This window comes from Centruroides sculpturatus, unplaced genomic scaffold (assembly GCF_000671375.1).
Source record: "Centruroides sculpturatus isolate CEXI.00-Female unplaced genomic scaffold, Cexi_2.0 scaffold353, whole genome shotgun sequence".
Classification (NCBI taxonomy): Eukaryota; Metazoa; Arthropoda; class Arachnida; order Scorpiones; family Buthidae; genus Centruroides; species Centruroides sculpturatus.
In genome coordinates, this window is record NW_019384573.1 from 564,544 (window position 1) to 591,979 (window position 27,436).

The 27,436-nt window shown below is 27.1% G+C and overlaps 1 long non-coding RNA gene across 1 annotated transcript in view; it reads right to left on the reverse strand.

Annotated features, from left to right (window-relative positions):
• Positions 1 to 27,436, reverse strand: part of LOC111624248 — a 69,428-nt gene that overhangs the window by 24,354 nt on the left and 17,638 nt on the right. Inside the window, exon 2 of the long non-coding RNA XR_002756542.1 lies at positions 26,593 to 26,716. This is a non-coding gene — a long non-coding RNA (uncharacterized LOC111624248). The remainder of the gene's footprint in view (positions 1 to 26,592; positions 26,717 to 27,436) is intronic.

The following is a 27,436-nucleotide window of genomic DNA, read 5'->3' on the forward strand; positions in this document are numbered from 1 at the left end:
TCAAGCAAATATGCAAAGAAAGGGACGAGGAAGACTTCGTAAAGAATATGCACAGATTTCAGAAGAAAATAGCCAGTTAGTGAAGTTAATATGTGAAGATTATATATCGGAAGATGAGACGAGAGATAATACATGTACCAAGAGAAATGCTAAAATCAAAGACTATTTTGAAACGTCGGAAAACTTAGATCAGCTAAGTAATAATGAGCCCGGATATTCGCTTAAATCGATTTATGATTTAATTCAGGAGAAGTTTGATTGAATCTCCTGATTTAATAAATCAATCAGATTCGACATTAGCAGTGTACAGGAAGACAACACGAAGATCAAAGAAGAAATGAAAAATATCGGACAAAAAATTCATCAATGTGAGGAAAAGATAAAGCCCTGCGCAAATTTAAAATGTATGTTTGAATGTTAAATGAAAATATTAAAAGAAATCTAGTCATTCTGAATTTTCCATTTTAAAACCGCTGACAATTTGCAAGAATTAAAAAAATTTATAAATGTTGATTTGGGTCTAAAAGATATATAAATATAAGGTCTAGTCCAGTTAAGAAATAATTTAGATAACAAAATGGTAAAAATAATGACAGATTCGGTCAAAGAGAGGAATCTAATCCTCAAAAATTTTTGGATGAACCGTTCGAAAATGGAGAACGAGAGGAAAAAAAATTATCATAAAAACGGATTTATGTTTTAGATCTAGAATTAGGAGGAAACAGCTACTTAATAAGATTAAACTAGAATACGTAGAAGATACCAGAGTCCTAATAAGAGATGATTATTTTATAAAAGATAATCTTATTTATATGCTTGATATAAATACTAACGAATTTATATTAATAAATCATTTTTTAGGACAAGTAACAAAAAGGGCATAAATAAAGTAAAAGAAATAATAACTACACAAGCCGAAAACCAAGGAAAAAATCAATCTGAAATAGATAATAAAAATGAGAATGGAAATGAGTTGACTATGGATAAGAATAATTATAACAAAAATGATAAAAAGAATTGTCGAATAAGGTAAATAATAAGATGTTGATCAGCTTTTGGAACTGTCAGGGACTGAAAGGAAAAATTCAGACAAAATTAAAGAGAAAATTAATAGAATCTAATGAAATTGTGGGAATCACTGAAACATGGATATTAAAATTGAATACGACAGAAAAAAATTATTTAGAATAAGAAAATATTATAATAATGAGCAATGCTCATCGAAAAAGTAAATTCGGTCGTCCATCACGAGGCATTCTACTTTTAATTAAGAAGAGTCTAGGTAACATTCTATACCAAAATATAACGAACTACTTTATATTAGTAATAATAATAAAATTAAAAAATGAGCTAAAAACTTCATGTAATTATCAATATCTAGGATTAATAGTAGTATATCTCCCATCATCAGTTGAAAAGAAACCTATATTTGTTGAAATACAATATTATCTAGATAGATAGGCTTTTCTGGTTCAATTATGGTTGATTGGGGAGATTTTAATTCACGAATTGAAGAGATTTCTGATACAAAAGTATTAGTAATAGAAGACGGTCAAAAGATAAAGTTTTAAACTCTGAAGGTAAAACGTTATTAGAATTCGTACATGAAAATCAATTAATAATTCTAAATGGTAGAATGGAAGGAGATATCCCGGCGGAATTTACCTATATATTTCATAATAGAAAATCAACCAAAGATTATGTTGTGTGCTCAGAAGCTATAATTGAACATTGTTTGATCCTGACAGTCTTGGATGATGACTCTTCAGATCATTTTCCAATACAACTTAAATTATTAAAGGATAAGGAAAAAAAGAAGTAATATAAGCAGAAAGGAACATTTACTTGACTTTAATATAAATTATAGCTCAAATTATAATAAACAGAAATGGCTAAAGGAGGCTGAGTCTATAACAGCTGACCTATTATTTCTAGAAGAACAGAATGAACCGGTAGCTAACTATCAGAGATTGATTAACTAAACTAGCAGAATGTAGATTTAAGAAATGTAACTCTTCTTTTAAATAAAGATATAAAAACGAATGGTTTGATAATACTTGTTATTATTATAAAATTTAAAAAAGGGGGTCTGAAAGCCTTCAGAATGAGTAATACAAAAGAAGCATTAATGAATTATGTTAAAAATAAGAAAATCTATACGAACTTAATTAGGGCTAAAAAGAAACTATATATGCCGAACATTAATAAGAAACTAATAGAAGCAAAACATACTAGAGTTTTTTTGGAAGATAATTAACAATTTTCGAGGAAAAAAAGTCGGACTTTCCTATACAAAGAAGAATAAACTATGATAAATAGGTAAATTATTTTAAGAATTTTTCTGATGACTACTTGTACAATCAGAGAAACATTTATATAGAGGATACAATATTTCACCAATTAAATCAGGATGAGATAATAAGAATGAACGAAGCTCAGAAACGTATTAACGAGTTAAAAAATAAATCAACACCAGGATCAGATAGAATTCCTAACTCGTTTATTAAATTATTACCTATTAAATTAATCCATTATCTAACCAGATTATGTAATAAAATATATACCTATAGTTTAATACCAAAAAAAAATGGAATGAAATTATATTTAGTATGATTTTTAAACAAGGAAATATAGAAGACCCAACAAACTATTGACCAATAGCGTTACTGTCCGGGTTTCGGAAAATATTTACAGCAACTCTAGCGGAGAAATTCAAAAATTGGAAAGAGATAAATAACTATAAGAATCCAACACAATATGCTTTCGTAGAAAATGGCGGAACACATACTGCCCTATTTGTCTTATTGTCAACAATCCAGCTACAATTGCTAAAGAAAAGGCACAAGGTATTTGAGATTTTTTTACATTTGAAAAAAGCATATGACTCAATAAGTATAAAGCTGCTACAGAATAAATTGAGTAAATATAAAGCAAGTAATTACTTGATAAAAATGATAGACTTATTATATGGTAGTTATGAGATAATTATTAAACAAAACAATAGATGCTGGATACCTTTTACAACAAATAGAGATCTATTACAGGGCGATTCCTTCTCTCTTTACTTGTTCAATTTTTATTTATTTGATCTAAAATAGTTTTCATAAAAGGGGAGGATGGGATTTATATTGATAACTTAATTATACATTCAATATCATACGCCGATGATATAGTTATGCTGGTTCCCACTGCTGCAACGTTACGAAGAAAAATTCAACAGATAGTTGACTACTTAGAAAACCTAAAAGTTAAAATAAACCCGAAAAAATCAGAAATAATGACTTTTAGAAATGAAAACAACCCTCCGAAAAAATACATGTCTTTCTATATCAGAAAAGAAGAAATAAAAATAGCAAATGAAAGTAAATTCTTGGGGATAATATTCACTCCTAATTTAACATTTGACAAACAGTACAAGAGTATAATAGCCAAGTCAAGAAATCTAATTAATCATTTAATGGTATTATTTTGTAAAGCGAAAATAAGAAACGTAAAAACTCACTTCCAATTCTTTAATTCAATAGTGATAAACTCTTTGTGTTATGCAGCTCCAATTTGGAGTACAGTACAAGCAAATTTAATTTAGAAAAAAATTCAAAACATATTTATTCGCAGAATATATTTCAACTTGAATACAATATTCCAGGTAGAGCACTACGATTGGAGCTAATGAGATTATAAATTTAAATCTAATATTGATTAAAAGATATATAAAATGCTTACAAAAAATGGTAATCTCAAAAGATTTGACAACGAAATTACTGTATTCATTATATAATAAATCAAAAGTTAATGATATAAAACATAAAATGAATTGATGATGGGAGATAAATATACAGAATATTTTCAATCCAAGTGTCCTATGTGTAAGAAAGTACTATCAAAATTACACTTGTTCTATGAATGCGGTGATGAAAAAGAACAAGGTTCAAGAACTGATAAAGATCAGAGCACTAATTGCAAGAATGAAATAGAAATGTGTATGAAATTGGATAAAGCCAACACCAATGACATTTACATTCTGTATAACCATCTGAAGAAAAAGTTTTAAATACTAAAAATGATTGTTAAGATTTAAATTGTTTCGACATGCTAAAAACTAAAAATATAAAATGTAAATTTAATAGTCTTTGTTAGTTAAGTTAAAACAGAATGTAAAATAAGTACCCCTTGTAACAGGCTAGTGCCTTATATGTTAATAAATTTGAATTGAATTGAATATTATAAATTTTTAAATACAGTGTTTATTACGTATATATATTTCTTTCGGAAAATTATTTTGAATTGAATTGAATATTGCATTTAAAATTTAAATATACAGTATGTAAATGAAATTCAAAATTGATGTTCTTTTCTACAGTTTTTATAGTATCAAAAAAATGTAAATTTATAATTTAAACATATCAAAACAGTATGTTAATTATTAATAAACAGATTATAAACAAATATATCGAAAATGGATCATTTATTCCTCGTAAATGATAAAAATAATAAGAACTATTTCTGTAAGGATAAGATTGTTAAAATGTTAAAACTTCATAAAACTCATACGAACGACATAATATCGGAAAAATGCAATAAAATTGTAATAAAACAATAGTGTGTGTCAACATTTCCAGTAATTTTTAAAGCATTTTAAGTATTTAAGATTTAACTTAGTTTGGATCTACTGGCTCAGAAAATCTCCGAATAACATGCATTGACAAAATTACAGTAGCCCCTCGTTATATAGCGCTTGTTGGGAGACAGAGAAAAACGCGATATAACCGAGTACTAAAAATTCTGGGTTTATACTAAATAGATTATACATGCTTTGGAATCTCTCCTCTATTCTTTCATCAGCAAGTGTTTCTGATATAAAATAAACTTAGTTTTTCAATACTGAATTTTATTCATGGTTATATTGTATTATTAAATGACGTTTACGTAAACATCTATACCACGAGCGCTCATTTAGCGTTATTCTTTCTTTAACAATGACATTTAAAGACAAGCACTGTGATAACAAAACAAAATATCAGTTACGATTTTATTATACAGTACTATATTTCACAATAAACCTCTTATTAAAAATTCATATAATTTATATTTTTCAATAAAAATACAGTAATTGAAAATTTAAAAAATAAATATTGAATATATAATAGAACATCAAAACTATAAAATTACAAAAAATAAAAACTATAAAAAGCAAAGTAAAGTTACTAATGTATAAAAATGCTAGAACTTTCCGTTCAAAAATAAAGAAATTTTTTCCTTACACATTCGGCTGTGAATTTGAAATTTTACATCTTTATGTGAATTGACTGTAGGCAATACCGTCAATTCACATAAAGATGTAAAATTTCAAATTCACAGAAACATGTAAATGAGGAGACAGTAATTAAAACCAATAAATAAACACTATAATAATAGTTATCAATTATTACAAATTTTGTTTAATGTGGAATCATTTTGATTAATAATACTTACATTATATTTTATACTAGATAATATAAAATTCTTAAATCGTCTTTAGTAATTTTCTGTATATCTTTCTGCTTTTTTGTACTTTACTGTACATATATATTGATTTTGTATATGTNATACTGAATCCAGGATTTTTATGATAGATCATGATTTTCAGGCGAAATTCTATTTGAATCTACTTAAAATATGCAACTGAACCACATAAGAAAAGCTAGAAGGACAAAATTTAACGTGGATATAATAAAAGGAGAGAAGAAACATGGAGAATTACTGAAACTAAACAAGAGTATATAAATAGTTAACACACATAATTTATAGAATTACTCGAGATAATTTTTCATGAGATAATGTCTTTCCAACAAATGATATCATTCTGATGATTCATTGGCAATTAACAATTAATGATTCGTCGAAATTATGCGCTTGATCAGTAAGATTATTCCAATGATGATCATTAGTCTTGTCTAACCCATAATAATTAGCATGACTGTTTTCTTTTGCTATAACATTTGCAGTTTTCCACGCGAGATGATTAACTTTGATGTGTCACGAGATCAAATGTTACCCTGCATCCATATTCGTAATCCAATGTTAAAATTCGTGACGCCATTATTCCTGGTGATGTTGAGAATTCGAAAAACAAAATGAGAAAATACACATTTTTCATAATTTAGAAATTACAAATAAATAAATAAAAAACGAAATCGTCGGAAATAATACGCAAGAGAATTTTTTTTTATTAACGTTCTTTATTCGTGTAAATTGTAATCTATATAATTCTTTGTTGTGCGTAATTTTTAATATTAAAAACATAAAAATTAAAAAGTTATTTATATTTTGTATTAAAAAATTGCATTGTTTAAATGTGTGCTGTTGTAAGCTGAATGTTTTATATTTTATTTTTTAATTTTTGTAAGAATTCGTGACGTAAAAGTTGTAAATTATCTAAAAATTTCAACTGTAATAAATTGTAATTTTTCTAAGTATCTATTTCCTGAAAACCGAAAATTATTTAAGAATTCTTTGTATAAAAAGAAAAAAGAATTAAATATTCCTGGACTTTTGACAACTTGCTCTTTCACACATTTCAGCTGACAGACTAAAAATTTCCGGATATCGTGCCACGAGGGTTATTCTAGATTGAACTGAATTGCATTGGATTGATGGAATAAGGTAAGGCAACACGTGGGCAATCTGCCAAGGGGGATTGCCTTTCGGGAAGCAATCACCCCTTGGCAGATTGAGGCCTTTCTATGGAGAACTGGTCCCCTATTTAAGTATAGACAGGAGTAAAAATACCCAGAAAGGCCCCTATTTGGTGTTACAAACGTGAAGAAAAGCAGAAAAATTCCACGAGGTTACTCCGTTGGCGATGCGTGTGAACCCACGACCAGTGTCAGTTTTATTCGCTCGGCCACTCGGTATAGTTTTAAAGTTGTAAATAATGTTTTATGCGTAGTAGTATATTCGTCGTAGAAGAAATAAATAAATAAACAAACTTTCCTATTTTAATAAGAGATTTTTTTCTTATAATTTTTTTTTTTACTCTCAGGAAACAAAACTGTATAACATTAAACCTATTCGACTTTCCTATACAGTTTTTAGAAACGAATTACGTCCGAAATTCGGAGACTAACTTCAATTTAAAAATTAATTGTATAAAAATAAATTGTTTATATCTCAATTTATTAAAAATTTATTATTACAAAATTAGAAAAAATATATATATATTTTTTTTTAAANAAATTTATTTTTATATAATATTAAACATTTTATCTCTCTTTTTCTTTTTGATATAAATACATAAAAATTCAATCAAAAGACTAATTTTTATTTCTATTTTTTATTTTGTTACAAATATATTATTTAATATAAAAAAACGAATTTTTATATTTTTTGATTTTTTTATTTTTGTAACAAATCAATTGCTCTAATCCTGCTTCTTTGCCCGACAAAGAATTTTATATTATTTAGAGCGTTTTATTGCTTAAAAAAAAGCAATTAAATTTCTTTTTCTAGCTTTGTAACAAGATAAAAAATATTTTTAAAAATTCACTTTTCTGCAGTGAATTTTTGATAATTTGCAGTTTTCATGAAGAGAATTTTTAAATAATTTAAAGTTTCATTGAATAAATTTATAATTTTTATGTGGTGTAATTTCAGAAGCAATACACTAACTGAAGAAACTAGATTTTTTTTTGTTTAGAAATTTTAACCTGTTTAAAAATTCATTGCATAAAAAAATTCAATGAACTGTTAAATAGTTTACACTTTATACGCAATCAATTTTTAAACAGTTTACAGTTTATTATAATAAATTTACATTTTCAGATAATTTTCAGTTGTCTTTTTTTTAACAGTAAATTTTTTTTTAGAAAAATCTGCAATTTTTATGCAATAAAGTTTTTAGATAAGTTACAATATTTACGTAGAAATTACTATAAATTCCACTTGGTAGTATCATTCGTCCACCACCTCTTATCATTACGATTTTAAATGATAATCGATATAAACTGTAAAAATGATCTTCAAACGTAATGAACGATAAGCTTGACATTATCTTCATTTATCATAAAGAGAAAAATGAAAGGTTCCGTAGCAATCTTAGTTTTAAAACAGTCGAATTTTTTCCTCTGTGCTCTATTTTAATGAAGGATAATAACTTGACTTTCTCTTCTGTTTTCTATAATTAAAAGGTTTCTCTACCCAAAAATATATACCTTTATAATTAAAGGTGTACGTCTCGTAGTAATTTCGAATACCATCAGACGTTAAGATTTTACATAATTCTCGAAAATCACTTCATAAAATCGTAATTTATTCTCGTTTGTAATCTAAACAATAATTTCACTTCTCAAACTCAATGAGTTTTACAATTATATTTAATTATTGTAACCACTAATGAAGATCCGATTGATTTTTAAACAAAGGTTTCTCCCTCCCCATCAAAAGCGCGATTAAACTATTTAATTAAACACAATTAAAAATAAGCAATTAAATAATGTAAATAGAAGAAAAAATATATATATTTTCCTACGTTTATTTAATCTTTAAACAATTATTTTACGATGGAGAAATGAGGCAAGTGCGGGTTATATCCAATTTTTCTTACATTTATGTTCTATAACACGACACGCATCACTCTTAAAGGTAACTTATAGCATAGCAACTTGACGTAGCAGGGCCTTAAAACATCCTTAAGGTCCCATTCGTGAAAGTTAACGTCTGTAGATAAGATATATTATCCAGGAACCAGCTGAAGACGTATGTAATGTATTTGGATTCAGAATTATTATTCTTATTCTGCGGTCAAGTACCTAAAGTACTTATTGGAAACACGACTACAACGTCTAAATTACCTCCATTTGTAAGATTTGCGAGTGCATAAATTGTAGATTTTTTTAAAGAAGAAGAAGAAGAAAAAGAAAAAAATACATGTATTAAATTATTCCAAAGAATTTTATGTATAAAAATCACTTCTGAATAAAATTGATTTCTCCTCCAATCTTTTCTAAAAGATGTGTGAAAAATATTTGGCTGTAAGCCCGTAGCTAATTCAATATAAATATCTTTCCTGACAACCGACGACTTGCAAATTCCTAATTCATTCTTCTCACAATAATTTATAGAATTTCAACGCGTAAAAATCTTTAATTAAGAATTATTGTACATATAAAAGATGACCGAAAGTCAGTTAACACGGATAGTAAAACTATGGCCAACTCGGTTAACTGACTTTTCGGTCAGCCCGCCTTTATTAATTTTAATAATAATAATAATTTAATACCGCTTGTGGTATTGAATTGTAATTATGGAATATTCGATAGAATTTTAATTAAATATAAATGCTATACGAATATTATCTTTCAGGAAGCTTTAGTGTAACTAATTAGTAAATTCTATAATTTTAACATTCACATTGATGTTAGTTACTAGAATATGTAAACTTACGATAATAAATCGAATTTTCTAAATTTCTGTGATACTAATGGTACGAAATTTTCGAAAGTTATTCTTACTTTTTAATGTTTCTATGTAGTTCAATACAATATAAGTCCACCAATGGCAGAATGGTAAAACCACTGAACACTGGACTGACCATGTGGAGTTTCTTCGTGTTTATAACACCTAAATTTCCCATAGAAAGCTCTCCCGGTAGCTGATCCCCCTTGGCAGATCGCCCACGTGTATACAAACAATACAACACAACATTTTAAAATCAGTATCAATTAGATTTTTAAGTCGAAACTGTGTCACGCTTGAATTCGGTATCAGTGAGTGTTACACTTAAACTCATTATCCGTTATGATTAGTGACTTAGTTTCAACTTCTATCAATTGCTTTTGTAAATCAGTATCATAACTGACTTCAATTAATTCCAGAATGTATATCAGACGAAGATAATTCGGGGAAACTTTTTAATCTCTATCCATTTAATTGCTCAGCAAGCAGTAAATTTCTACATTTATAAATATTAATAATTCTTTGTAAGACGAGCAGAATCGATAAAAGAGTAGCAAAGAGGCGGAATTTCAGAACAAAGGAATCATTTTAAAATTAAAAACCTATTGAGAATTAATTTCTGTCTTAACAATTATATCTTAATCTTTTAAACAAAGACTCGAGAAATAATTGAGGCATTGTTTTCGCTTATCAACAACGTTTAAATCTATAGTTTTGTCATGTCTACAAAAGAGATTGCAACCAGACTTGAACTGATGACTAAGTCCCAACAGATAACAACAATCCTCCAATTAAGTAATTGCGAGCAATGTTAGCATTTTAATTAAAGACAAGATCCCTTTCGTACACAACTGTATACCGTTGGCAATAAATATGTAAGGCACGCTATGTCCGTGTTTAGCGTATTTAAACGTATGCCATTTTCTGAATTTCCACTGAATTGAAGTCAACATAAATATTACATCGTGACGGGTAATTGAGATGAGTTGAATTTAGAAAATTTGCTCTCATTAACCTCAACATCGGGTGTTAAACTGTTTGATGTAAACCACACTAAAGACTCAAAATGTTGAGTCGAAATTACGCTTTTCTTCTATGACTAATGTTTACTGTGACTAAATTAGGTAATTCAGCTGTAAACGTGCGTAACATTCTATTGTCTTCGATGATATTAGTGTGTTTACAGTAGTCGTGGCTGTTGCTCCTACAACTAAAGAGAGTTACCATCATTTACTGTAAAGAAACGTGTATTGTGTACTGTAAACTACAGAGAAGAAGCACGCTGTTATAACAAGAGCTTATTGTTTATTTGCAAAGAGACTTAAGAAATAATTCTGTATCTTTATACAGAAGAGCCTACTACTTAATTCACTTATTGTACGAAAGAGTTTACAGCTTTCCGTAACGAAAAACATCATCAGTTACTAACTGTAATTGTAAAGAACGATCCTATCACTTAATACTTGATAGTTAAAGATCTTCATCAAGTTTTAGATTATTATACGGAAGAGAAGAGCTTGCTGCTTATTTCATTTACAGTAGAGAAGAGAGAGCCTATTGCTTAGTGTAACAGAAAGATTAGCACTTACTAACGAAGAGATTATCACGTACTATTACTAAAGATCTACCATTTACTGTCAAGTATAAGCCTTTATTATTATACAGAAACAGCGTAATGCTTATTATAATGAGAGCTTAAAGAAAGAATAATAAATTCTTTACAGTAAGCAAGCATTAAGCTTCCTGCTTAGAGTAAGATTCTACTGCTAATTCTTTCCTTTTATTAAAAAAATAATAATAAAAGACGACGAACTTACGAAAGAATCTATCGCCTATGGGTGTAAAAGAAAGTATTGTTTATTATTATGATTTCGTGACTCTTTAATCAAGTGTTATCAATATTTATGTTAAAGAAAAATAAAAAACAGATAATTCTCTCATTCTACCAGTAATTTAATCTTCGTTGCTCTTACTTATACATTACATTTAAACGGTTGTTCAGTAATAAAAAAAAGAGGGCGAAATTCTTCAGATTAGTTTGATTCTGGAACCGATTCTTAAAGAAAATTAAGAAGTTCTAAATTAGAATTCTACGGATGAGTTTGCCTGTAGAAATCAATACATCGTCTCTCGACTTGTTTTAATTTTAAATAATAAAAATAAAAAATATATAAGAAGAAGAAGATACCAATCGATGCTGGACGTTAAAATTTAAATAGCATTATTTTCTATAATCTGTATGATAAAAGCTGAATTTAATAAATAAATTTTCGGATGAAAGAATTTTTATTATAATTCACAAAATTTTTTTCTACGCTTTAAAATTATGTTTATGTTTGAACATAATTTTCTTTTATATATTCAAATTATTTTCGACGTGATTTTGGATATTTATTTTTTAATATTATTTCTTAATTTTTACATAATGCGTCATCATCAAAAATTATAAAATATATTCCTTTTTTTTTTACTTTTAAATAATTTGAAATTCAATATTCATTTTCGAATTTTGAATACACAAATTCATACTTGACTATTCTCACTTAAGTACACATCGTTTCACGTATCTTTGGTCTGGTACTCGTTTGGGGCTCTGGAAGAAGTTTTATGAAGTTCGAGAGCCCCTTTTTTTGATAACGCGTAGAGACCCTGTCATAGATTCGTCAAACAATCTGTTCCCTTCAATAAGTAAATAGACTAGTCCCTGCTATTGCGCAGTTTTACAGCTCGGTTAAGATTCGTGAAGAGAAATGTATCTCTCTTTTTTGAATTACGTCACTTGAATGGTCTTCATTAGTAAATAGCCTCATTTGAATGGTTCTTTCTTGAATAACCTCACTTGAATAATCTTCATTAGTAAATAGCCTCATTTGAATGGTTCTTTCTTGAATAACCTCACTTGAATAGTCTTCATTAGTAAATAGCCTCATTTGAATGATTCTCACTTGAATAGTCTTCATTAATAAATAGCCTCATCTAAATGGTTCTTTCTTGAATAGTCTTCATTAATAAATAGCCTCATCTAAATGGTTCTTTCTTGAATAACCTCAGTTGAATAGTCTTCATTAGTAAAAAGCCTCATCTAAATGGTTCTTTCTTGAATAACCTCAGTTGAATAGTCTTCATTAGTAAAAAGCCTCATCTGAATGGTTCTTTCGTGAATAATCTCACTTAAATAGTCTTTATTAATGAATACTCTCACCTAAACAGGTCTTATTTTTTTTAACATTTCCTATATTTCAATAACCACATTTAAATATTCCTCATTTTTTGAATATCTTTATGATATGAAAAAATGAAGATACTTTCATATTAAAACAAAAAAAAAATTTTTTTAATTCCGCAAATTTTATTGAATTTTAAGAATATTTTGATCAATTTTAGGCACGGTCTTAAAATTCTCATCTCATCATCAGTACGAAAAAGTAATTTTTCTAATGTTCTCTCCTTTTTTTAAAAAAAATCAATTTAAATAATATATTACTGCATTCAATATTTTTCTAATATTTAAAAAAAAATATTCTCATTTATTTTATGACATTTCAACGTAGGAATAAAATGAAAGATATATAAAATTCGAGCGTATCTGAATGTTGAGATTTGTCAGGAGCCATTACTATCTGGGGTTAAATCTGTAGAAAGTGGCGACACGAAAAGCAACTATCGAATCTTCTGTAAATCCGCCATTTCTGTTAGAGTGTGATTTGTCCCATGACAATTGCACTTTGTTTGTTATTTGTAGCAATCGATCGCAATTGTCCATCTTCCGAGGCCAGTAAATCAAAGACATTTCCTTAATCACAATTAGAAAACGAAACCTGTTTTAATTGTAAATTAAGAAAATGGGGTTATTTAATTGAGAACATTTAAAAATCGAGGAATATTTATGTTGAGGTACGTCCAAAATGGGTGACATTCACGTGAGGCATGCGAAAAACTGAGGACCATTCAAATGAACCTACTCGAAAATTGCATTGAATAATTCCTATTTTGTGAATAAACTAACAATCATAAGTATTAATTAAGAATAGAATTTGTAAGATAATTAAAAATTTAAAGCGCATAAACATACAGACACACACACACACTTCCTAGAAAATAATTACAAATTATGCTTACCTTGACTAACTTCGTAATAAAATCACTAATGAGAAACTTATTTGGTAGGTGCATGCTGTATATTAACGAGAAATTATTTTCGAATTTACATTACTTATGCATTTATTCATTTTGTTTATGGTACTTCTCTCGAAAAGAATATAAAACAAAATAAAAAATAATAAAAAAAAACAAGAAAAGGGAAAAAAAACTCATCAGAGTACAGAAAATAGGCAATTTGCAACAACGATTTGAAGGCAGCTTGTTGACTTCGCACATCTCTTCTACCTTTTAAAAGATGATGCATCGCTAGGGAGTTAGTAACTATTGAGATTCTTATAGTCTTTTGGAGATTGCCAACACTTCTCTTCTATTATAATGTTTACGATGGAAGGTAAACCATGTGCTTAAGATCAACTACTTTGGATACTTGCCAAAAAAGCTAAATCAAACCCGAAATATTCATAAAGTAAATATTATTATACGCGAAAAATCCTTAAAAATCATCCAAAAAATGAGATAAATTAAGTGAAATATCGACCATTTATATGCATTTTCAACGCTAAATGTATTGGCAAAATGAATAATTATCTCAATCAATCTACTCTCTTACATAAAATAAACGGATTTATCAACAGGAATTTTAATTTTTTTTACGTATTTATCCACCATTTTACACTAAAAATTCATTCTTTTTATTCAAATTAACTTTTTCTACTACGAAAGCTATAAAAGGTTATATTTAGTAAAGCTATTCATAGAGCCATAAAAGGGAGATCAAGTCAGGAATTACTACTAAACTTCTTCGCTTTTTTTTTAAGCTTATACGAAAATTTAAAGTTAGATTATATTATAAAATATATATTTAAAGTTTCTATATTTTTTTTCATCGATATAATTTATATAATCTCTTCACTTTTAATGAGTGTCATAGAGTATATTGTATAATGGTATATATATAACGCTATAAATCATAAAGATAATAAAAATAAGTATATATATAGAAAAATTAGGTCATTGATTTTTCTAGGAAAATGTACAAAATGTAAAAATTTCAGCAAGAAAAGGAAGAGAGAAAAAGAGAATGACTTATCTAATCTAACACTTAATCTAGCATCACTTTTCTAATATTGCATGCAATTATAAAGATAAATTTCCTTATTCTCTCTCTTAAACTGTATCTACTAATGCATTTCATTTTGAATATTTTGGGTCAAAATTTTCATATTCTTTCTTTGCTTTAAATATATTTTTTTTAACTTAAATTGTTCGGGAAGTAGTGAAGTTTATGGCTTGTAATATTGATCTTATTGTACAAATTATAGGAAATTTTGAAGGTTCCTAAATATTTGTTGAATCAATATCTAATTTTCTGAACAACAAAGACAATATTTTGTAACAAAACGTTACATTTATTGTACAGAAAATTATTTTTTGATGGTTTGATACGAATATTTCGACCCGACAATGGCTAGGAATTATAGAAACTGAGATTTTAATTATGATTAATTCCATTAAATTAAAATTGTAATTGATATAGTAAGAGCAGGGCTTCAATTACGTTTTTAAATTACTGGGTTTAGTAAGTTACTATGGACTAAAAATAAGATTTTAAACTAAAAATAATAAGATTTGTTGCAAACTTTAAGAATTATGATTAGGTTCAAACTACTAAGTACTGAGACCCAAATGTTTGTTTGTATACATGTGGGCTATTTTCCGAAGGGAGATAGATATCTTCCGGGAGGACTTTCTAAGTGAATTGACCCCTATTTAGGTGTTAAAAACATGAAGAAGACCCAGAAAACTCCACATGACCAACCCATCGGAGAGGCGTGAACCCACGACTCGTGTTCAGTGGTTTTATCCAGCTGGCTGCTTCTGATCATAATGCCCAAGTGTTAAACTGCGTTTAAAATTATCAAAATTAACATGAAAAACTAATATAACATTAAAATAAACGAGCAACTATCTATTGTGACATTGTCGCAATGCCGGGCTGCAATTTTTCGTCACAATGCTCTCAATTTTAGTAGTGTCTTTCCCCTGTAAATCATCTTTTTCCTGTTAACCACGGAGTCATGCCGGTCATCTAACTCCGTTTAAAAGGAACATTTTTGAATTGAAATAACATGGCTTTCGGTCCAAACCGGAAGTTCGTATACAGTTAATCGAGGCCTGTATACGAACTCCTACGTTTTTCATATCTGGTCTAGACTTTCATCTATCAAACTCCGTTCTTGAAAATAAGGAAGGGTATACAAACGGAGGGCAGTGGAAATGTATAATTACAACTTTTGAAAATTGTAGCCCAATATGTATATACGCGTTAACAAACTTCAAAAGCACTAATTCGAACAGGACAGAAACGTTTTCACATTATAAACATCATTAGAACAAATTGCAAAATCCTATACGTGCCATTACTAAAGTTTTCAATTTATTGATTAGGTAGGACGTGAAAACTATTTGATAGAAATTCTCAAATAGTTACACAAGTCATAAATCACGCATAATATTATAGATTACAAACCATCGTACAGTAGCGAAAAGTACGGTAATCATCAACATCACTTAGAATTCGATCTTCTAGAATCCTTGTAGGAGATGATGTTGCATCAGATCAACACTCCTCGTGTTCACAATTCTTGTTCACAGCTTAATTAAAACTTTAAGGATTATAAGACACGTGATATGACTAAGATAAGTCTGAGCTAAAATACTAATCTCTGATCGATGGATCTAAGTAACATAAGTCAACATGTTCATCCATCATCATTATCTCGATCGAAACTCGTTTCCTTTCCATGGTGAATAGTTTAGATAAAACTTATTTTTCGTTGCATATAATTCCCGGCAAAAGATTTTAAATATATCCAAATTTTCTTTATATATTGGAGATTTCTACTGACTTAGTTGAAATGTCCTCTTTCTCTTCGTCTGAAGCTATGGTGTATGCGCTGACAGTTCTGTCCTAATATCATCACTCTGACGTGACAAGCGAACTGTTAACAAAGTTTAACAAGTGTTTACATAGATAAGGTTGATGTAGCAAACATAAGCTTAAGCTTCTTGACGTTTCTTTATTTTCTTTTATTAAAAGTTCATCATCATTCCGACAAAAATCTATTTGTTTGGATTATCAGGATTAATGTTGCATTATGTTAAGAATATTTTCGAATGTTTACTATCGAATTTTGCTAGTTATTTGGCTAATTTTTTCTCAATTTTTTTAAGAAAAGACACTGTAAAAAAAAAAAACAATTCCTAAAAACTTTTTCTTGATTTATTGGAATCCCTTCTCTAATTGAAACTGAATTTTTTATGATTCTGTTTAAGAAAAATTAAGATTCTTCCAATCAAATTTTGTAGATATCTAAATTAAGATAATTTAAAAATTTTATAAAATTTTAAAGGATTTTTTTTCCTTTTTTAATTCTAAACGTTTAAGTTTTTTTTTTCTATTTTTTTAAACTCGTGTTTTCGAATCTCTTAGATCGATGTCCTGTTGTATAGAATTTAAAGAATCTTCTTGATTTTTATTAAAAAAAGTTCCATAAAACTCTGAATCTATTTTTTTTTTTTTTTTGATGNAGTATACGTAAAAAAAATATGTATATAATCTTATATATACGTATATAAAATGACGAATAAACTGTAAAATATTTATACTCCGTCGCTAAAAACTACACTTAAAAAATATCGTTTAAATTTAATTTAATATAAAACCAATGTAAACATAAGAATTTGTATCTAAGACGAAGATTACAACATTAAAAAAAGAAGAAGAAGAAGAAGAAGAATTATTTTGCAAGCGATTTAAATTCGTTTTCTTCCCCTCTATCAACAGAAAAACTTTTCCTATTTTCGGTTTGTTTGACCCACTTAATTACAGTTATGCAAATTAAAAGAATAGATTAATTTCAGAATCTTATACAGAGTTATAAAAACCAACACAATTTACTGAGAATTCATCCCAAGTTCCCAGATGTGACAAGTCTTGTCTGGAAGAAAGGAGCTGGGAAGTTTTTTTTTTATTTTTAATTTTTTATTTTATTTGTTTTTTGATACTATCCTATGAGAACTTTTTTCCCTTTCTGTCTTCTTAGATAAAAATTTCAAAAGAAAACAACAAAGGTAATCAGGTAGAATTAAACTTCTGCATTTTTTTTACTGGACCCATAATTCATGCAAACGATGACAAGCTATTAAAAAGTATAGCAGATTGGTACTTTTCCACATATATAATCGCCGTTATTTTTTTAATTTTTTGATATAAAAGACTACGACTATTTCATTGATTATAAGGAAACATTTTGAGCAATAAAAAAATTTTAAAAAAATAACATTTTCTATTATCGATATCGCACAAAAAATATTAAAAAAAAAACCCTTCCTCCATGATGAACTATCAACTAGAGATTCGTAACAGCAATAAACTTTCCAACCTCAGTGGGCTATTTATATATATATATATAATTTCGCAATGTAGTTAATTGCCAAAAATTAGATAAAGGTTTGCTCGTTAACTATCGAGTATTTAAAAGCGATTAACACTGAACAATTAATTACAACTCTAACTCATGTACTGATTATAGATGCAACGTTAAAATGCGCCTATTGGAAATCCCAATTTAGTAATTCAGATTTAGTTACTTATATATTCTCGCACTTTGCTTAAACGATAGACGTTGTTGCTTTAACAAGTTTTTATGAAGAAAAAAAAAGGGGTATCGTTGACAGATCTCTAGCATCTTCGCTTCAATTCTTAGCAATGAGGAGGAGGAGGAGGAAAAGAAGAAGAAGAAAAAAAATTTCACTTGATCGAAAGGAAGCATTCAATTTTAAATCCTGTGCAAGATCAACACTTTTTTTCTATTGTCTGATTTCCGCTGTTTAAGTCGAACGAAAATCAACTTCCCAACTCTTTATCTACGTGAATGCGACACAAAAGAAAATTCGCAAACTTTTGTTGGTTAGAATTTGGTTAGAACCTTCAAGAATCTCCTTCTCTAGAAGAAAAAACCCCAACCTTACGAATATATAAGCTATATAACATAAAAACTGTAAATATATATACTTATTTTTGTGTATGTGTAGTAAACAACATCTATCTACCTATCTATCTATCCAACATCCCTTTATCTATTTTTTTCTTCTCCTCAGCTTTTAAATACATTTTTATGGCCAAATTATCCTTCTTCTGGCCATTTTCTGAAGCTTTTCTTGTTGTGCAACAGCCATAGATAAATATATAACACTAAAAAAAAAATATTTTTAAAATTGAGACATTAATTCTTTAGCTATGTTAATAGGAAGAATGTGGATCAAATGATGTGTAAGACGAAAATGTTCCGCATCATCAACAGAAAAAGAATAGTTTATATTAATTATAAAAGTGTGTTCTCTAAGGATATAATTCGTTCGGGAATCTCCTTTAGTGAGATAATTTCTCTGGCTTCAATTCACTTGTCGTTCATGGCTCCCAGTAGTGCTGTAAGCCTGAAATTACCAGTCCAGTAGCATCCTATAATCGTCGACATCTGAACTGATTCTTCAAGCTTCAATTTCTTTTTTTTATTTATTTATTTGAATAACATTACAAATGGTAGGGAAATAAGTAAAAATTAATATAACTTCAGTTGCTTAACAAAGAATTTTAATCAAGTAATTACAAATTAAACAATTTCCTAATTCCTGTAACAAGATCTTATCCCATTTCCAATAGTTGTAAAAGTAGAAATGGACCTTTCTACCTCTCATACGCTGCTACGAAGTGACAAGACATTAAATTTTCCTTTATTTTTTTTAAAATTTTTTCCTTCGTTTACTTAATAATTTCCAATATTTATAAGAGTATCAATTTATGCAATAATTCTATAAAGTCAATGTTGTATAAAGGCTCTTAAATCAAAGGAATGATGATTCTGCTCGACGATTATCATTCTTTAAAGCCTAAAGAAAAATTTAATTGCAAAAAAAGTAGCCCATTCGCGGAGTTAATGAAGCAAAAAATTCATCCATGTTACAGAATTAATCAAGTTATACTTCAAGTTTTAAATTTATTAATGTAGTTAGCATTATAAATATACAATTATTCGATTTAAAAAGTAAATTTGTCAATAAAACGTCTGAAAACTTATTATTTTGTAAATTAAATTATATAATTTTGCACTATTTTTCTTGCACAATTCTAAATAAGTAAATGAGATTTATTCTTAAACTTCTTACTTTATAAAATTACTCTTTAATAATTTAAACTTTTCACATAATGTTTATAATAATATTCTTTTTATATTCATATTAAAGTGAGTATACGTAAAAAAAATATGTATATAATCTTATATATACGTATATAAAATGACGAATAAACTGTAAAATATTTATACTCCGTCGCTAAAAACTACACTTAAAAAATATCGTTTAAATTTAATTTAATATAAAACCAATGTAAACATAAGAATTTGTATCTAAGACGAAGATTACAACATTAAAAAAAGAAGAAGAAGAAGAAGAAGAATTATTTTGCAAGCGATTTAAATTCGTTTTCTTCCCCTCTATCAACAGAAAAACTTTTCCTATTTTCGGTTTGTTTGACCCACTTAATTACAGTTATGCAAATTAAAAGAATAGATTAATTTCAGAATCTTATACAGAGTTATAAAAACCAACACAATTTACTGAGAATTCATCCCAAGTTCCCAGATGTGACAAGTCTTGTCTGGAAGAAAGGAGCTGGGAAGTTTTTTTTTTATTTTTAATTTTTTATTTTATTTGTTTTTTGATACTATCCTATGAGAACTTTTTTCCCTTTCTGTCTTCTTAGATAAAAATTTCAAAAGAAAACAACAAAGGTAATCAGGTAGAATTAAACTTCTGCATTTTTTTTACTGGACCCATAATTCATGCAAACGATGACAAGCTATTAAAAAGTATAGCAGATTGGTACTTTTCCACATATATAATCGCCGTTATTTTTTTAATTTTTTGATATAAAAGACTACGACTATTTCATTGATTATAAGGAAACATTTTGAGCAATAAAAAAATTTTAAAAAAAATAACATTTTCTATTATCGATATCGCACAAAAAATATTTAAAAAAAAACCCTTCCTCCATGATGAACTATCAACTAGAGATTCGTAACAGCAATAAACTTTCCAACCTCAGTGGGCTATTTATATATATATATATAATTTCGCAATGTAGTTAATTGCCAAAAATTAGATAAAGGTTTGCTCGTTAACTATCGAGTATTTAAAAGCGATTAACACTGAACAATTAATTACAACTCTAACTCATGTACTGATTATAGATGCAACGTTAAAATGCGCCTATTGGAAATCCCAATTTAGTAATTCAGATTTAGTTACTTATATATTCTCGCACTTTGCTTAAACGATAGACGTTGTTGCTTTAACAAGTTTTTATGAAGAAAAAAAAAGGGGTATCGTTGACAGATCTCTAGCATCTTCGCTTCAATTCTTAGCAATGAGGAGGAGGAGGAGGAAAAGAAGAAGAAGAAAAAAAATTTCACTTGATCGAAAGGAAGCATTCAATTTTAAATCCTGTGCAAGATCAACACTTTTTTTCTATTGTCTGATTTCCGCTGTTTAAGTCGAACGAAAATCAACTTCCCAACTCTTTATCTACGTGAATGCGACACAAAAGAAAATTCGCAAACTTTTGTTGGTTAGAATTTGGTTAGAACCTTCAAGAATCTCCTTCTCTAGAAGAAAAAACCCCAACCTTACGAATATATAAGCTATATAACATAAAAACTGTAAATATATATACTTATTTTTNATAAATAAATAAACAGGAATAAAAAAGTTTTAATGCAAATCTGCATTCCGAGCATTTTATCTAACTATTCAAATATTAATTCGTAACTTTTGTAAGGTAATTTCATTAATTGAAACGAATTCCAATTAAGAATAACTTGCTACAGATAAAGAATTATTTCCTGTTTTCTTTATTCTTTAACGAAAACAATCATGATCCTCATCCTTCCTGAAAGAATCATAGAAAAGATATAAGTAATCTCATCTATCAGTTATCAGAATAGAAAGAGATGAACTTTCCACATCTAATGATTGCCATAAGGCATATGGTAATGATATCTCTTCCTAACATTGTACAGTTTTGCTATTCTTTCATATAATTTCTGCTTAGCACAGAAGAAATGAACTGGTTAATGTTACAAGAAATAATCATAGAAATCTTTTATACTTAATAGACAAGAAACAAGATTACAGAAAACATAAACCGAGTTACTCAGCGAGTAAGATCATTTACTAATTAAATTATTAGCAAATTAATGAGAAAAAATGAAATTATATTTATCATTTTACTTATATTTTTCTCGGAATTAAACTATATATATATATATAATCATTCATCAATTATCACTTAAAAAGTGTTTATATAAAAACATTTTTTAAATGATAATTATAGTAGATTATATGAGATTTGTATAAGTTAAAATGGCCTAAGAACATTGCTATTTTTCTCAACTTGACTGATGGAAATTTAATTAGATTCTAAGAAAATTAAACAAGAGTAAGGTTGGAAAAAAACGTGTTAAAATGCATTAAATCATTAATTAATTGTAGTTTGAAAGAAAAAAAAAACCCTTGATGTAACAGAGCTAGAGTGAGATATACATACATACATATACCTACAATGATCAGTGCAAAAATAATTAAGAATTAAAAAAATTTAATATAAAATAATTATTAATCTTATACGACGTTTAATTAAACATTTAATTAATTTAATTTCGTATGTTTTTACATAGGGAAAAAAAATTTATATATTTATATAATTTATATGTATAAAAATAATATTTAATTTTATATTTTCGACATTATGGATGGGATATAAAACTATTCATTAGTTTGTTGAAAGATTTTAAGTTAAAGTAAAACATTAAGTGTGAGTTGAATTTATTCACTTGATTGATTATCGTGTTATCCTTTATATCACAACAGAGAGATGATTACATTTTTGTAAAGAACTCAATAATGATTATAAAAGTAGTTTAGTATCAGGTCGTTTGATTACCCTGGATCTATGTAATAGCAATTTGTGGTATCTGTCAGCTCTATTATCTCTCATTCTTCAAACTAATGTTGCTTTTATTGTGTTGTTTGCTGGCTGCTAAACTATCGATTTTCAAACTTGTGTTAATGAGAAATGCTTCGATGATACTGAATCGATACGTAATTTTCCCCCACCCCAGTTTAAATACCTACCTTTTGTGCATTTTTAATTTGTATAAAATGTATTATTTTATGTTAAAAAATTAAATCAATATTTCACAAAAGTTTGCCATCTTTTTTTTAATCGATTTTACATATTTTATAAAAAGATTTAATTATCCATAAACTCTAAATATATTGTTATTTCCTCATTAAACAACGAATAAATAAATAAATAAATAAACAGGAATAAAAAAGTTTTAATGCAAATCTGCATTCCGAGCATTTTATCTAACTATTCAAATATTAATTCGTAACTTTTGTAAGGTAATTTCATTAATTGAAACGAATTCCAATTAAGAATAACTTGCTACAGATAAAGAATTATTTCCTGTTTTCTTTATTCTTTAACGAAAACAATCATGATCCTCATCCTTCCTGAAAGAATCATAGAAAAGATATAAGTAATCTCATCTATCAGTTATCAGAATAGAAAGAGATGAACTTTCCACATCTAATGATTGCCATAAGGCATATGGTAATGATATCTCTTCCTAACATTGTACAGTTTTGCTATTCTTTCATATAATTTCTGCTTAGCACAGAAGAAATGAACTGGTTAATGTTACAAGAAATAATCATAGAAATCTTTTATACTTAATAGACAAGAAACAAGATTACAGAAAACATAAACCGAGTTACTCAGCGAGTAAGATCATTTACTAATTAAATTATTAGCAAATTAATGAGAAAAAATGAAATTATATTTATCATTTTACTTATATTTTTCTCGGAATTAAACTATATATATATATATATAATCATTCATCAATTATCACTTAAAAAGTGTTTATATAAAAACATTTTTTAAATGATAATTATAGTAGATTATATGAGATTTGTATAAGTTAAAATGGCCTAAGAACATTGCTATTTTTCTCAACTTGACTGATGGAAATTTAATTAGATTCTAAGAAAATTAAACAAGAGTAAGGTTGGAAAAAAACGTGTTAAAATGCATTAAATCATTAATTAATTGTAGTTTGAAAGAAAAAAAAAACCCTTGATGTAACAGAGCTAGAGTGAGATATACATACATACATATACCTACAATGATCAGTGCAAAAATAATTAAGAATTAAAAAAATTTAATATAAAATAATTATTAATCTTATACGACGTTTAATTAAACATTTAATTAATTTAATTTCGTATGTTTTTACATAGGGAAAAAAAATTTATATATTTATATAATTTATATGTATAAAAATAATATTTAATTTTATATTTTCGACATTATGGATGGGATATAAAACTATTCATTAGTTTGTTGAAAGATTTTAAGTTAAAGTAAAACATTAAGTGTGAGTTGAATTTATTCACTTGATTGATTATCGTGTTATCCTTTATATCACAACAGAGAGATGATTACATTTTTGTAAAGAACTCAATAATGATTATAAAAGTAGTTTAGTATCAGGTCGTTTGATTACCCTGGATCTATGTAATAGCAATTTGTGGTATCTGTCAGCTCTATTATCTCTCATTCTTCAAACTAATGTTGCTTTTATTGTGTTGTTTGCTGGCTGCTAAACTATCGATTTTCAAACTTGTGTTAATGAGAAATGCTTCGATGATACTGAATCGATACGTAATTTTCCCCCACCCCAGTTTAAATACCTACCTTTTGTGCATTTTTAATTTGTATAAAATGTATTATTTTATGTTAAAAAATTAAATCAATATTTCACAAAAGTTTGCCATCTTTTTTTTAATCGATTTTACATATTTTATAAAAAGATTTAATTATCCACGTTGTTTTAATATTACATAAATTGCATAATCTATTTTTAATTCAGATTTTGATTTATTAAAATTCCTGATCAATATTCTTTTATATCTTTAATTATATAATTTTTTTTTTCCTGGAAAAGTAATCTAGAAACGTGTGTTTAAGATTTACTGTTAAAATTATTATAAATTTACTTGTTTCGAATTAATTTTCTAGGATAAAATCCTCATTTATAACTGAAAATAATGATAAAATAAGCTTTTTTTTTCTATAATAGTAGCATAGAAGTATAATTTTTCTAGTATACTGAATAAATTTTCTATAAAAGCAGTCTTATAATCTAGAAATATAAATTACAAATTTACATCTGCAAAACAAACAATTCATTATTTTTCTAGAATTTTTTATTAATTTTTTATTACGTAATTTATAGACAATGGTGTAACTTACATATTTCTACATTATTATTATTATAGAAAAAGCTATGTAAGTTACGCTATCATTTGTAATTTACGATACAATCTTCTAGAAAAAAAAAAATGATCGAGAATGTGCCATTTACAGCTTCCAACAATGGCGTAATTTACACATTTCTAGATTATTTTCTAGATAAATTATTGTTCTAGAAATTAAAATATAGAATAAACATTAAAGTACAGTTACAATTGTAAATGCAATCAATAATACAAATGTAAGAGTTTATAAATTTTTTTGAAACTTTAAGAAATTAATTAACCGAGTTAAAATTTAATTACTGCAATATTCACTTATGTGTAATATTAAGAAAATCTGAAAGAATTTAAACAGATTTTACAAAGAAAATATTGTAGAATAGAATTTAATTTGTCAACGATTCGTTGATACGTAGTACTTTAAATGTTTAAGTCATATATATAAATATATATTTCTAAATAAATGCTCAAAAATATTTTTCTTTTCGCTATATTTAAACAAAGTAAAATTAGTACTTTGAAGCATAAACATTAAACAAAGCATTTCATAGTATATTTAAATGTTTGCAAACTCATTTTCTGTAAAGATTCTTCGTTTTTTCCAGCGCATTTATTAAATTTTATTAAAGAAAACAAACTTGTTTTTAGAAAACACGTAAGGCGAACATTTTGTCGAATATCTTTCATATATTTTTTTTTTTCTTCTTTCTTTCCCTCTTTAAAATTCTCTGCTTCTTGCATTGCATTATATATATATATATATATACATTTTTCCCCTTCTTATATTTAGGTTAAAATTCAGGAAAATTTTAAAGAATTTTCCCTTTTTACGTGTCACTAAGTTGTTCTGTAAACTGTTTTTTTTTAAAAAAAAGAATTTCCTATTTATCTAAACAGCAAACAGAATACAAAAACGTTAAATTTAAGTGTAGTGACAGATATAATGGTATGTATATGTATAAAAAGCGTATATAGAATCACGTTTTTTATCGCGTAAGAATTATTTTAATGCTGAAATTTCATGAAAATATTAGATAAATTTCATAAAATTAAAAATAAGATAAGGGAGAAAAGAATTTCTATACTGAATTCGACTTGGTTTTAGTCGATACAACATTGACAATGTCAGATTTTTCTATACTTTCACAAAAACGTGATGTAAATTTGACAAGATATATAAGTCAAACCGTGATCTATCAGAAAACAAATAATGTTTCCACACGAAATAATTTCAGTATAAAAATATTGACTCGCATACTCAGTAGATAAATATTACATTCCTTCTTATTACTTATTCTAAAAATAGAAAATTTCCTTTTTTTACTAAATTAATTCTTCTATCTACTTTATAACTTTACAAATAATTATGTTTAAAACTTCAAATAAAATTTTGTTGAAAAATCTTTCCAATAATTTCATTAAAAAATAAAAAAAATCCTTTGTTAACAAAGGATTTTCTAGTTGATAAGGCATATTTTAAAGGTTCCATAATTGATTATCTGTTTATGATTCTCACAAGCTAAATTTAACTTTTAAAATTACTATAAAAGATATATTTTTAATACTTTCATTAACAAAATAAGATTTAATTGTTAATAAATTTCTAAAATGTACCTTTTTTTTTTTTCTCTCTACCTTCCTCCTTCAGGCCAGGAATTTCTAAATTGGGTATAGATAAAGTTGACAGTTGGTAGGGTGGTCTTTTATCAAATTTTAACTATCCTCGGACTTGTTTAACCTATTAAAAAAAATGAGAAATTAATTGTATAAATCACCTCAAACATAAAAATTTTAATAGGCACTTTATATATATATTTATAATTTAAATCTATTTTAAAATCCTCGTGAGAGATGTTTCTAGAGAAGTGTAACGTTCGAGGACATTTTTGAAGTAAAGAATATTAATTTTTATGTTTAAAAAAAGGCAGAAAATATTGAGGATATCCTTAATAAAAATTTATTAAATATATATAATTTTAAATGAGGAAAATTAATTTTGCTTGACAATCAGTTTTATTGCTTCTTCTACATCACATTCTAACTGCAATGGAGATGAAGTTTCCCTCCTCCCCTCTTATCGTTCTCCAACGTGTGGTTCCTCATCGATTTAGATGCTAAATTTGAATTTAATCATCAATATAAGTTGTCATGTACTTTTTCAGTTGTTTAAAAATCGAGAAGAACAATGTTCTTGATATCTTACATAAAATCTTTCTTCAACCGCTCCTCACAATATATTATTAATGATTTTCTGTTTATCTATAGTTTTTTTATATATGGTATACAAGTCGACCCCCCTATAACACTGTTGATAATTCCGTTTTATATGAATTCCATGTTGTACGAGTCACTTAGATTTTACAAATACGTGTGCCAGGCTGTGAACGGCTCACCTATTAAGTGACTCGTACAACATGGAATTCATATAAAACGGAATAATCAACAGTGTTATAGGGGG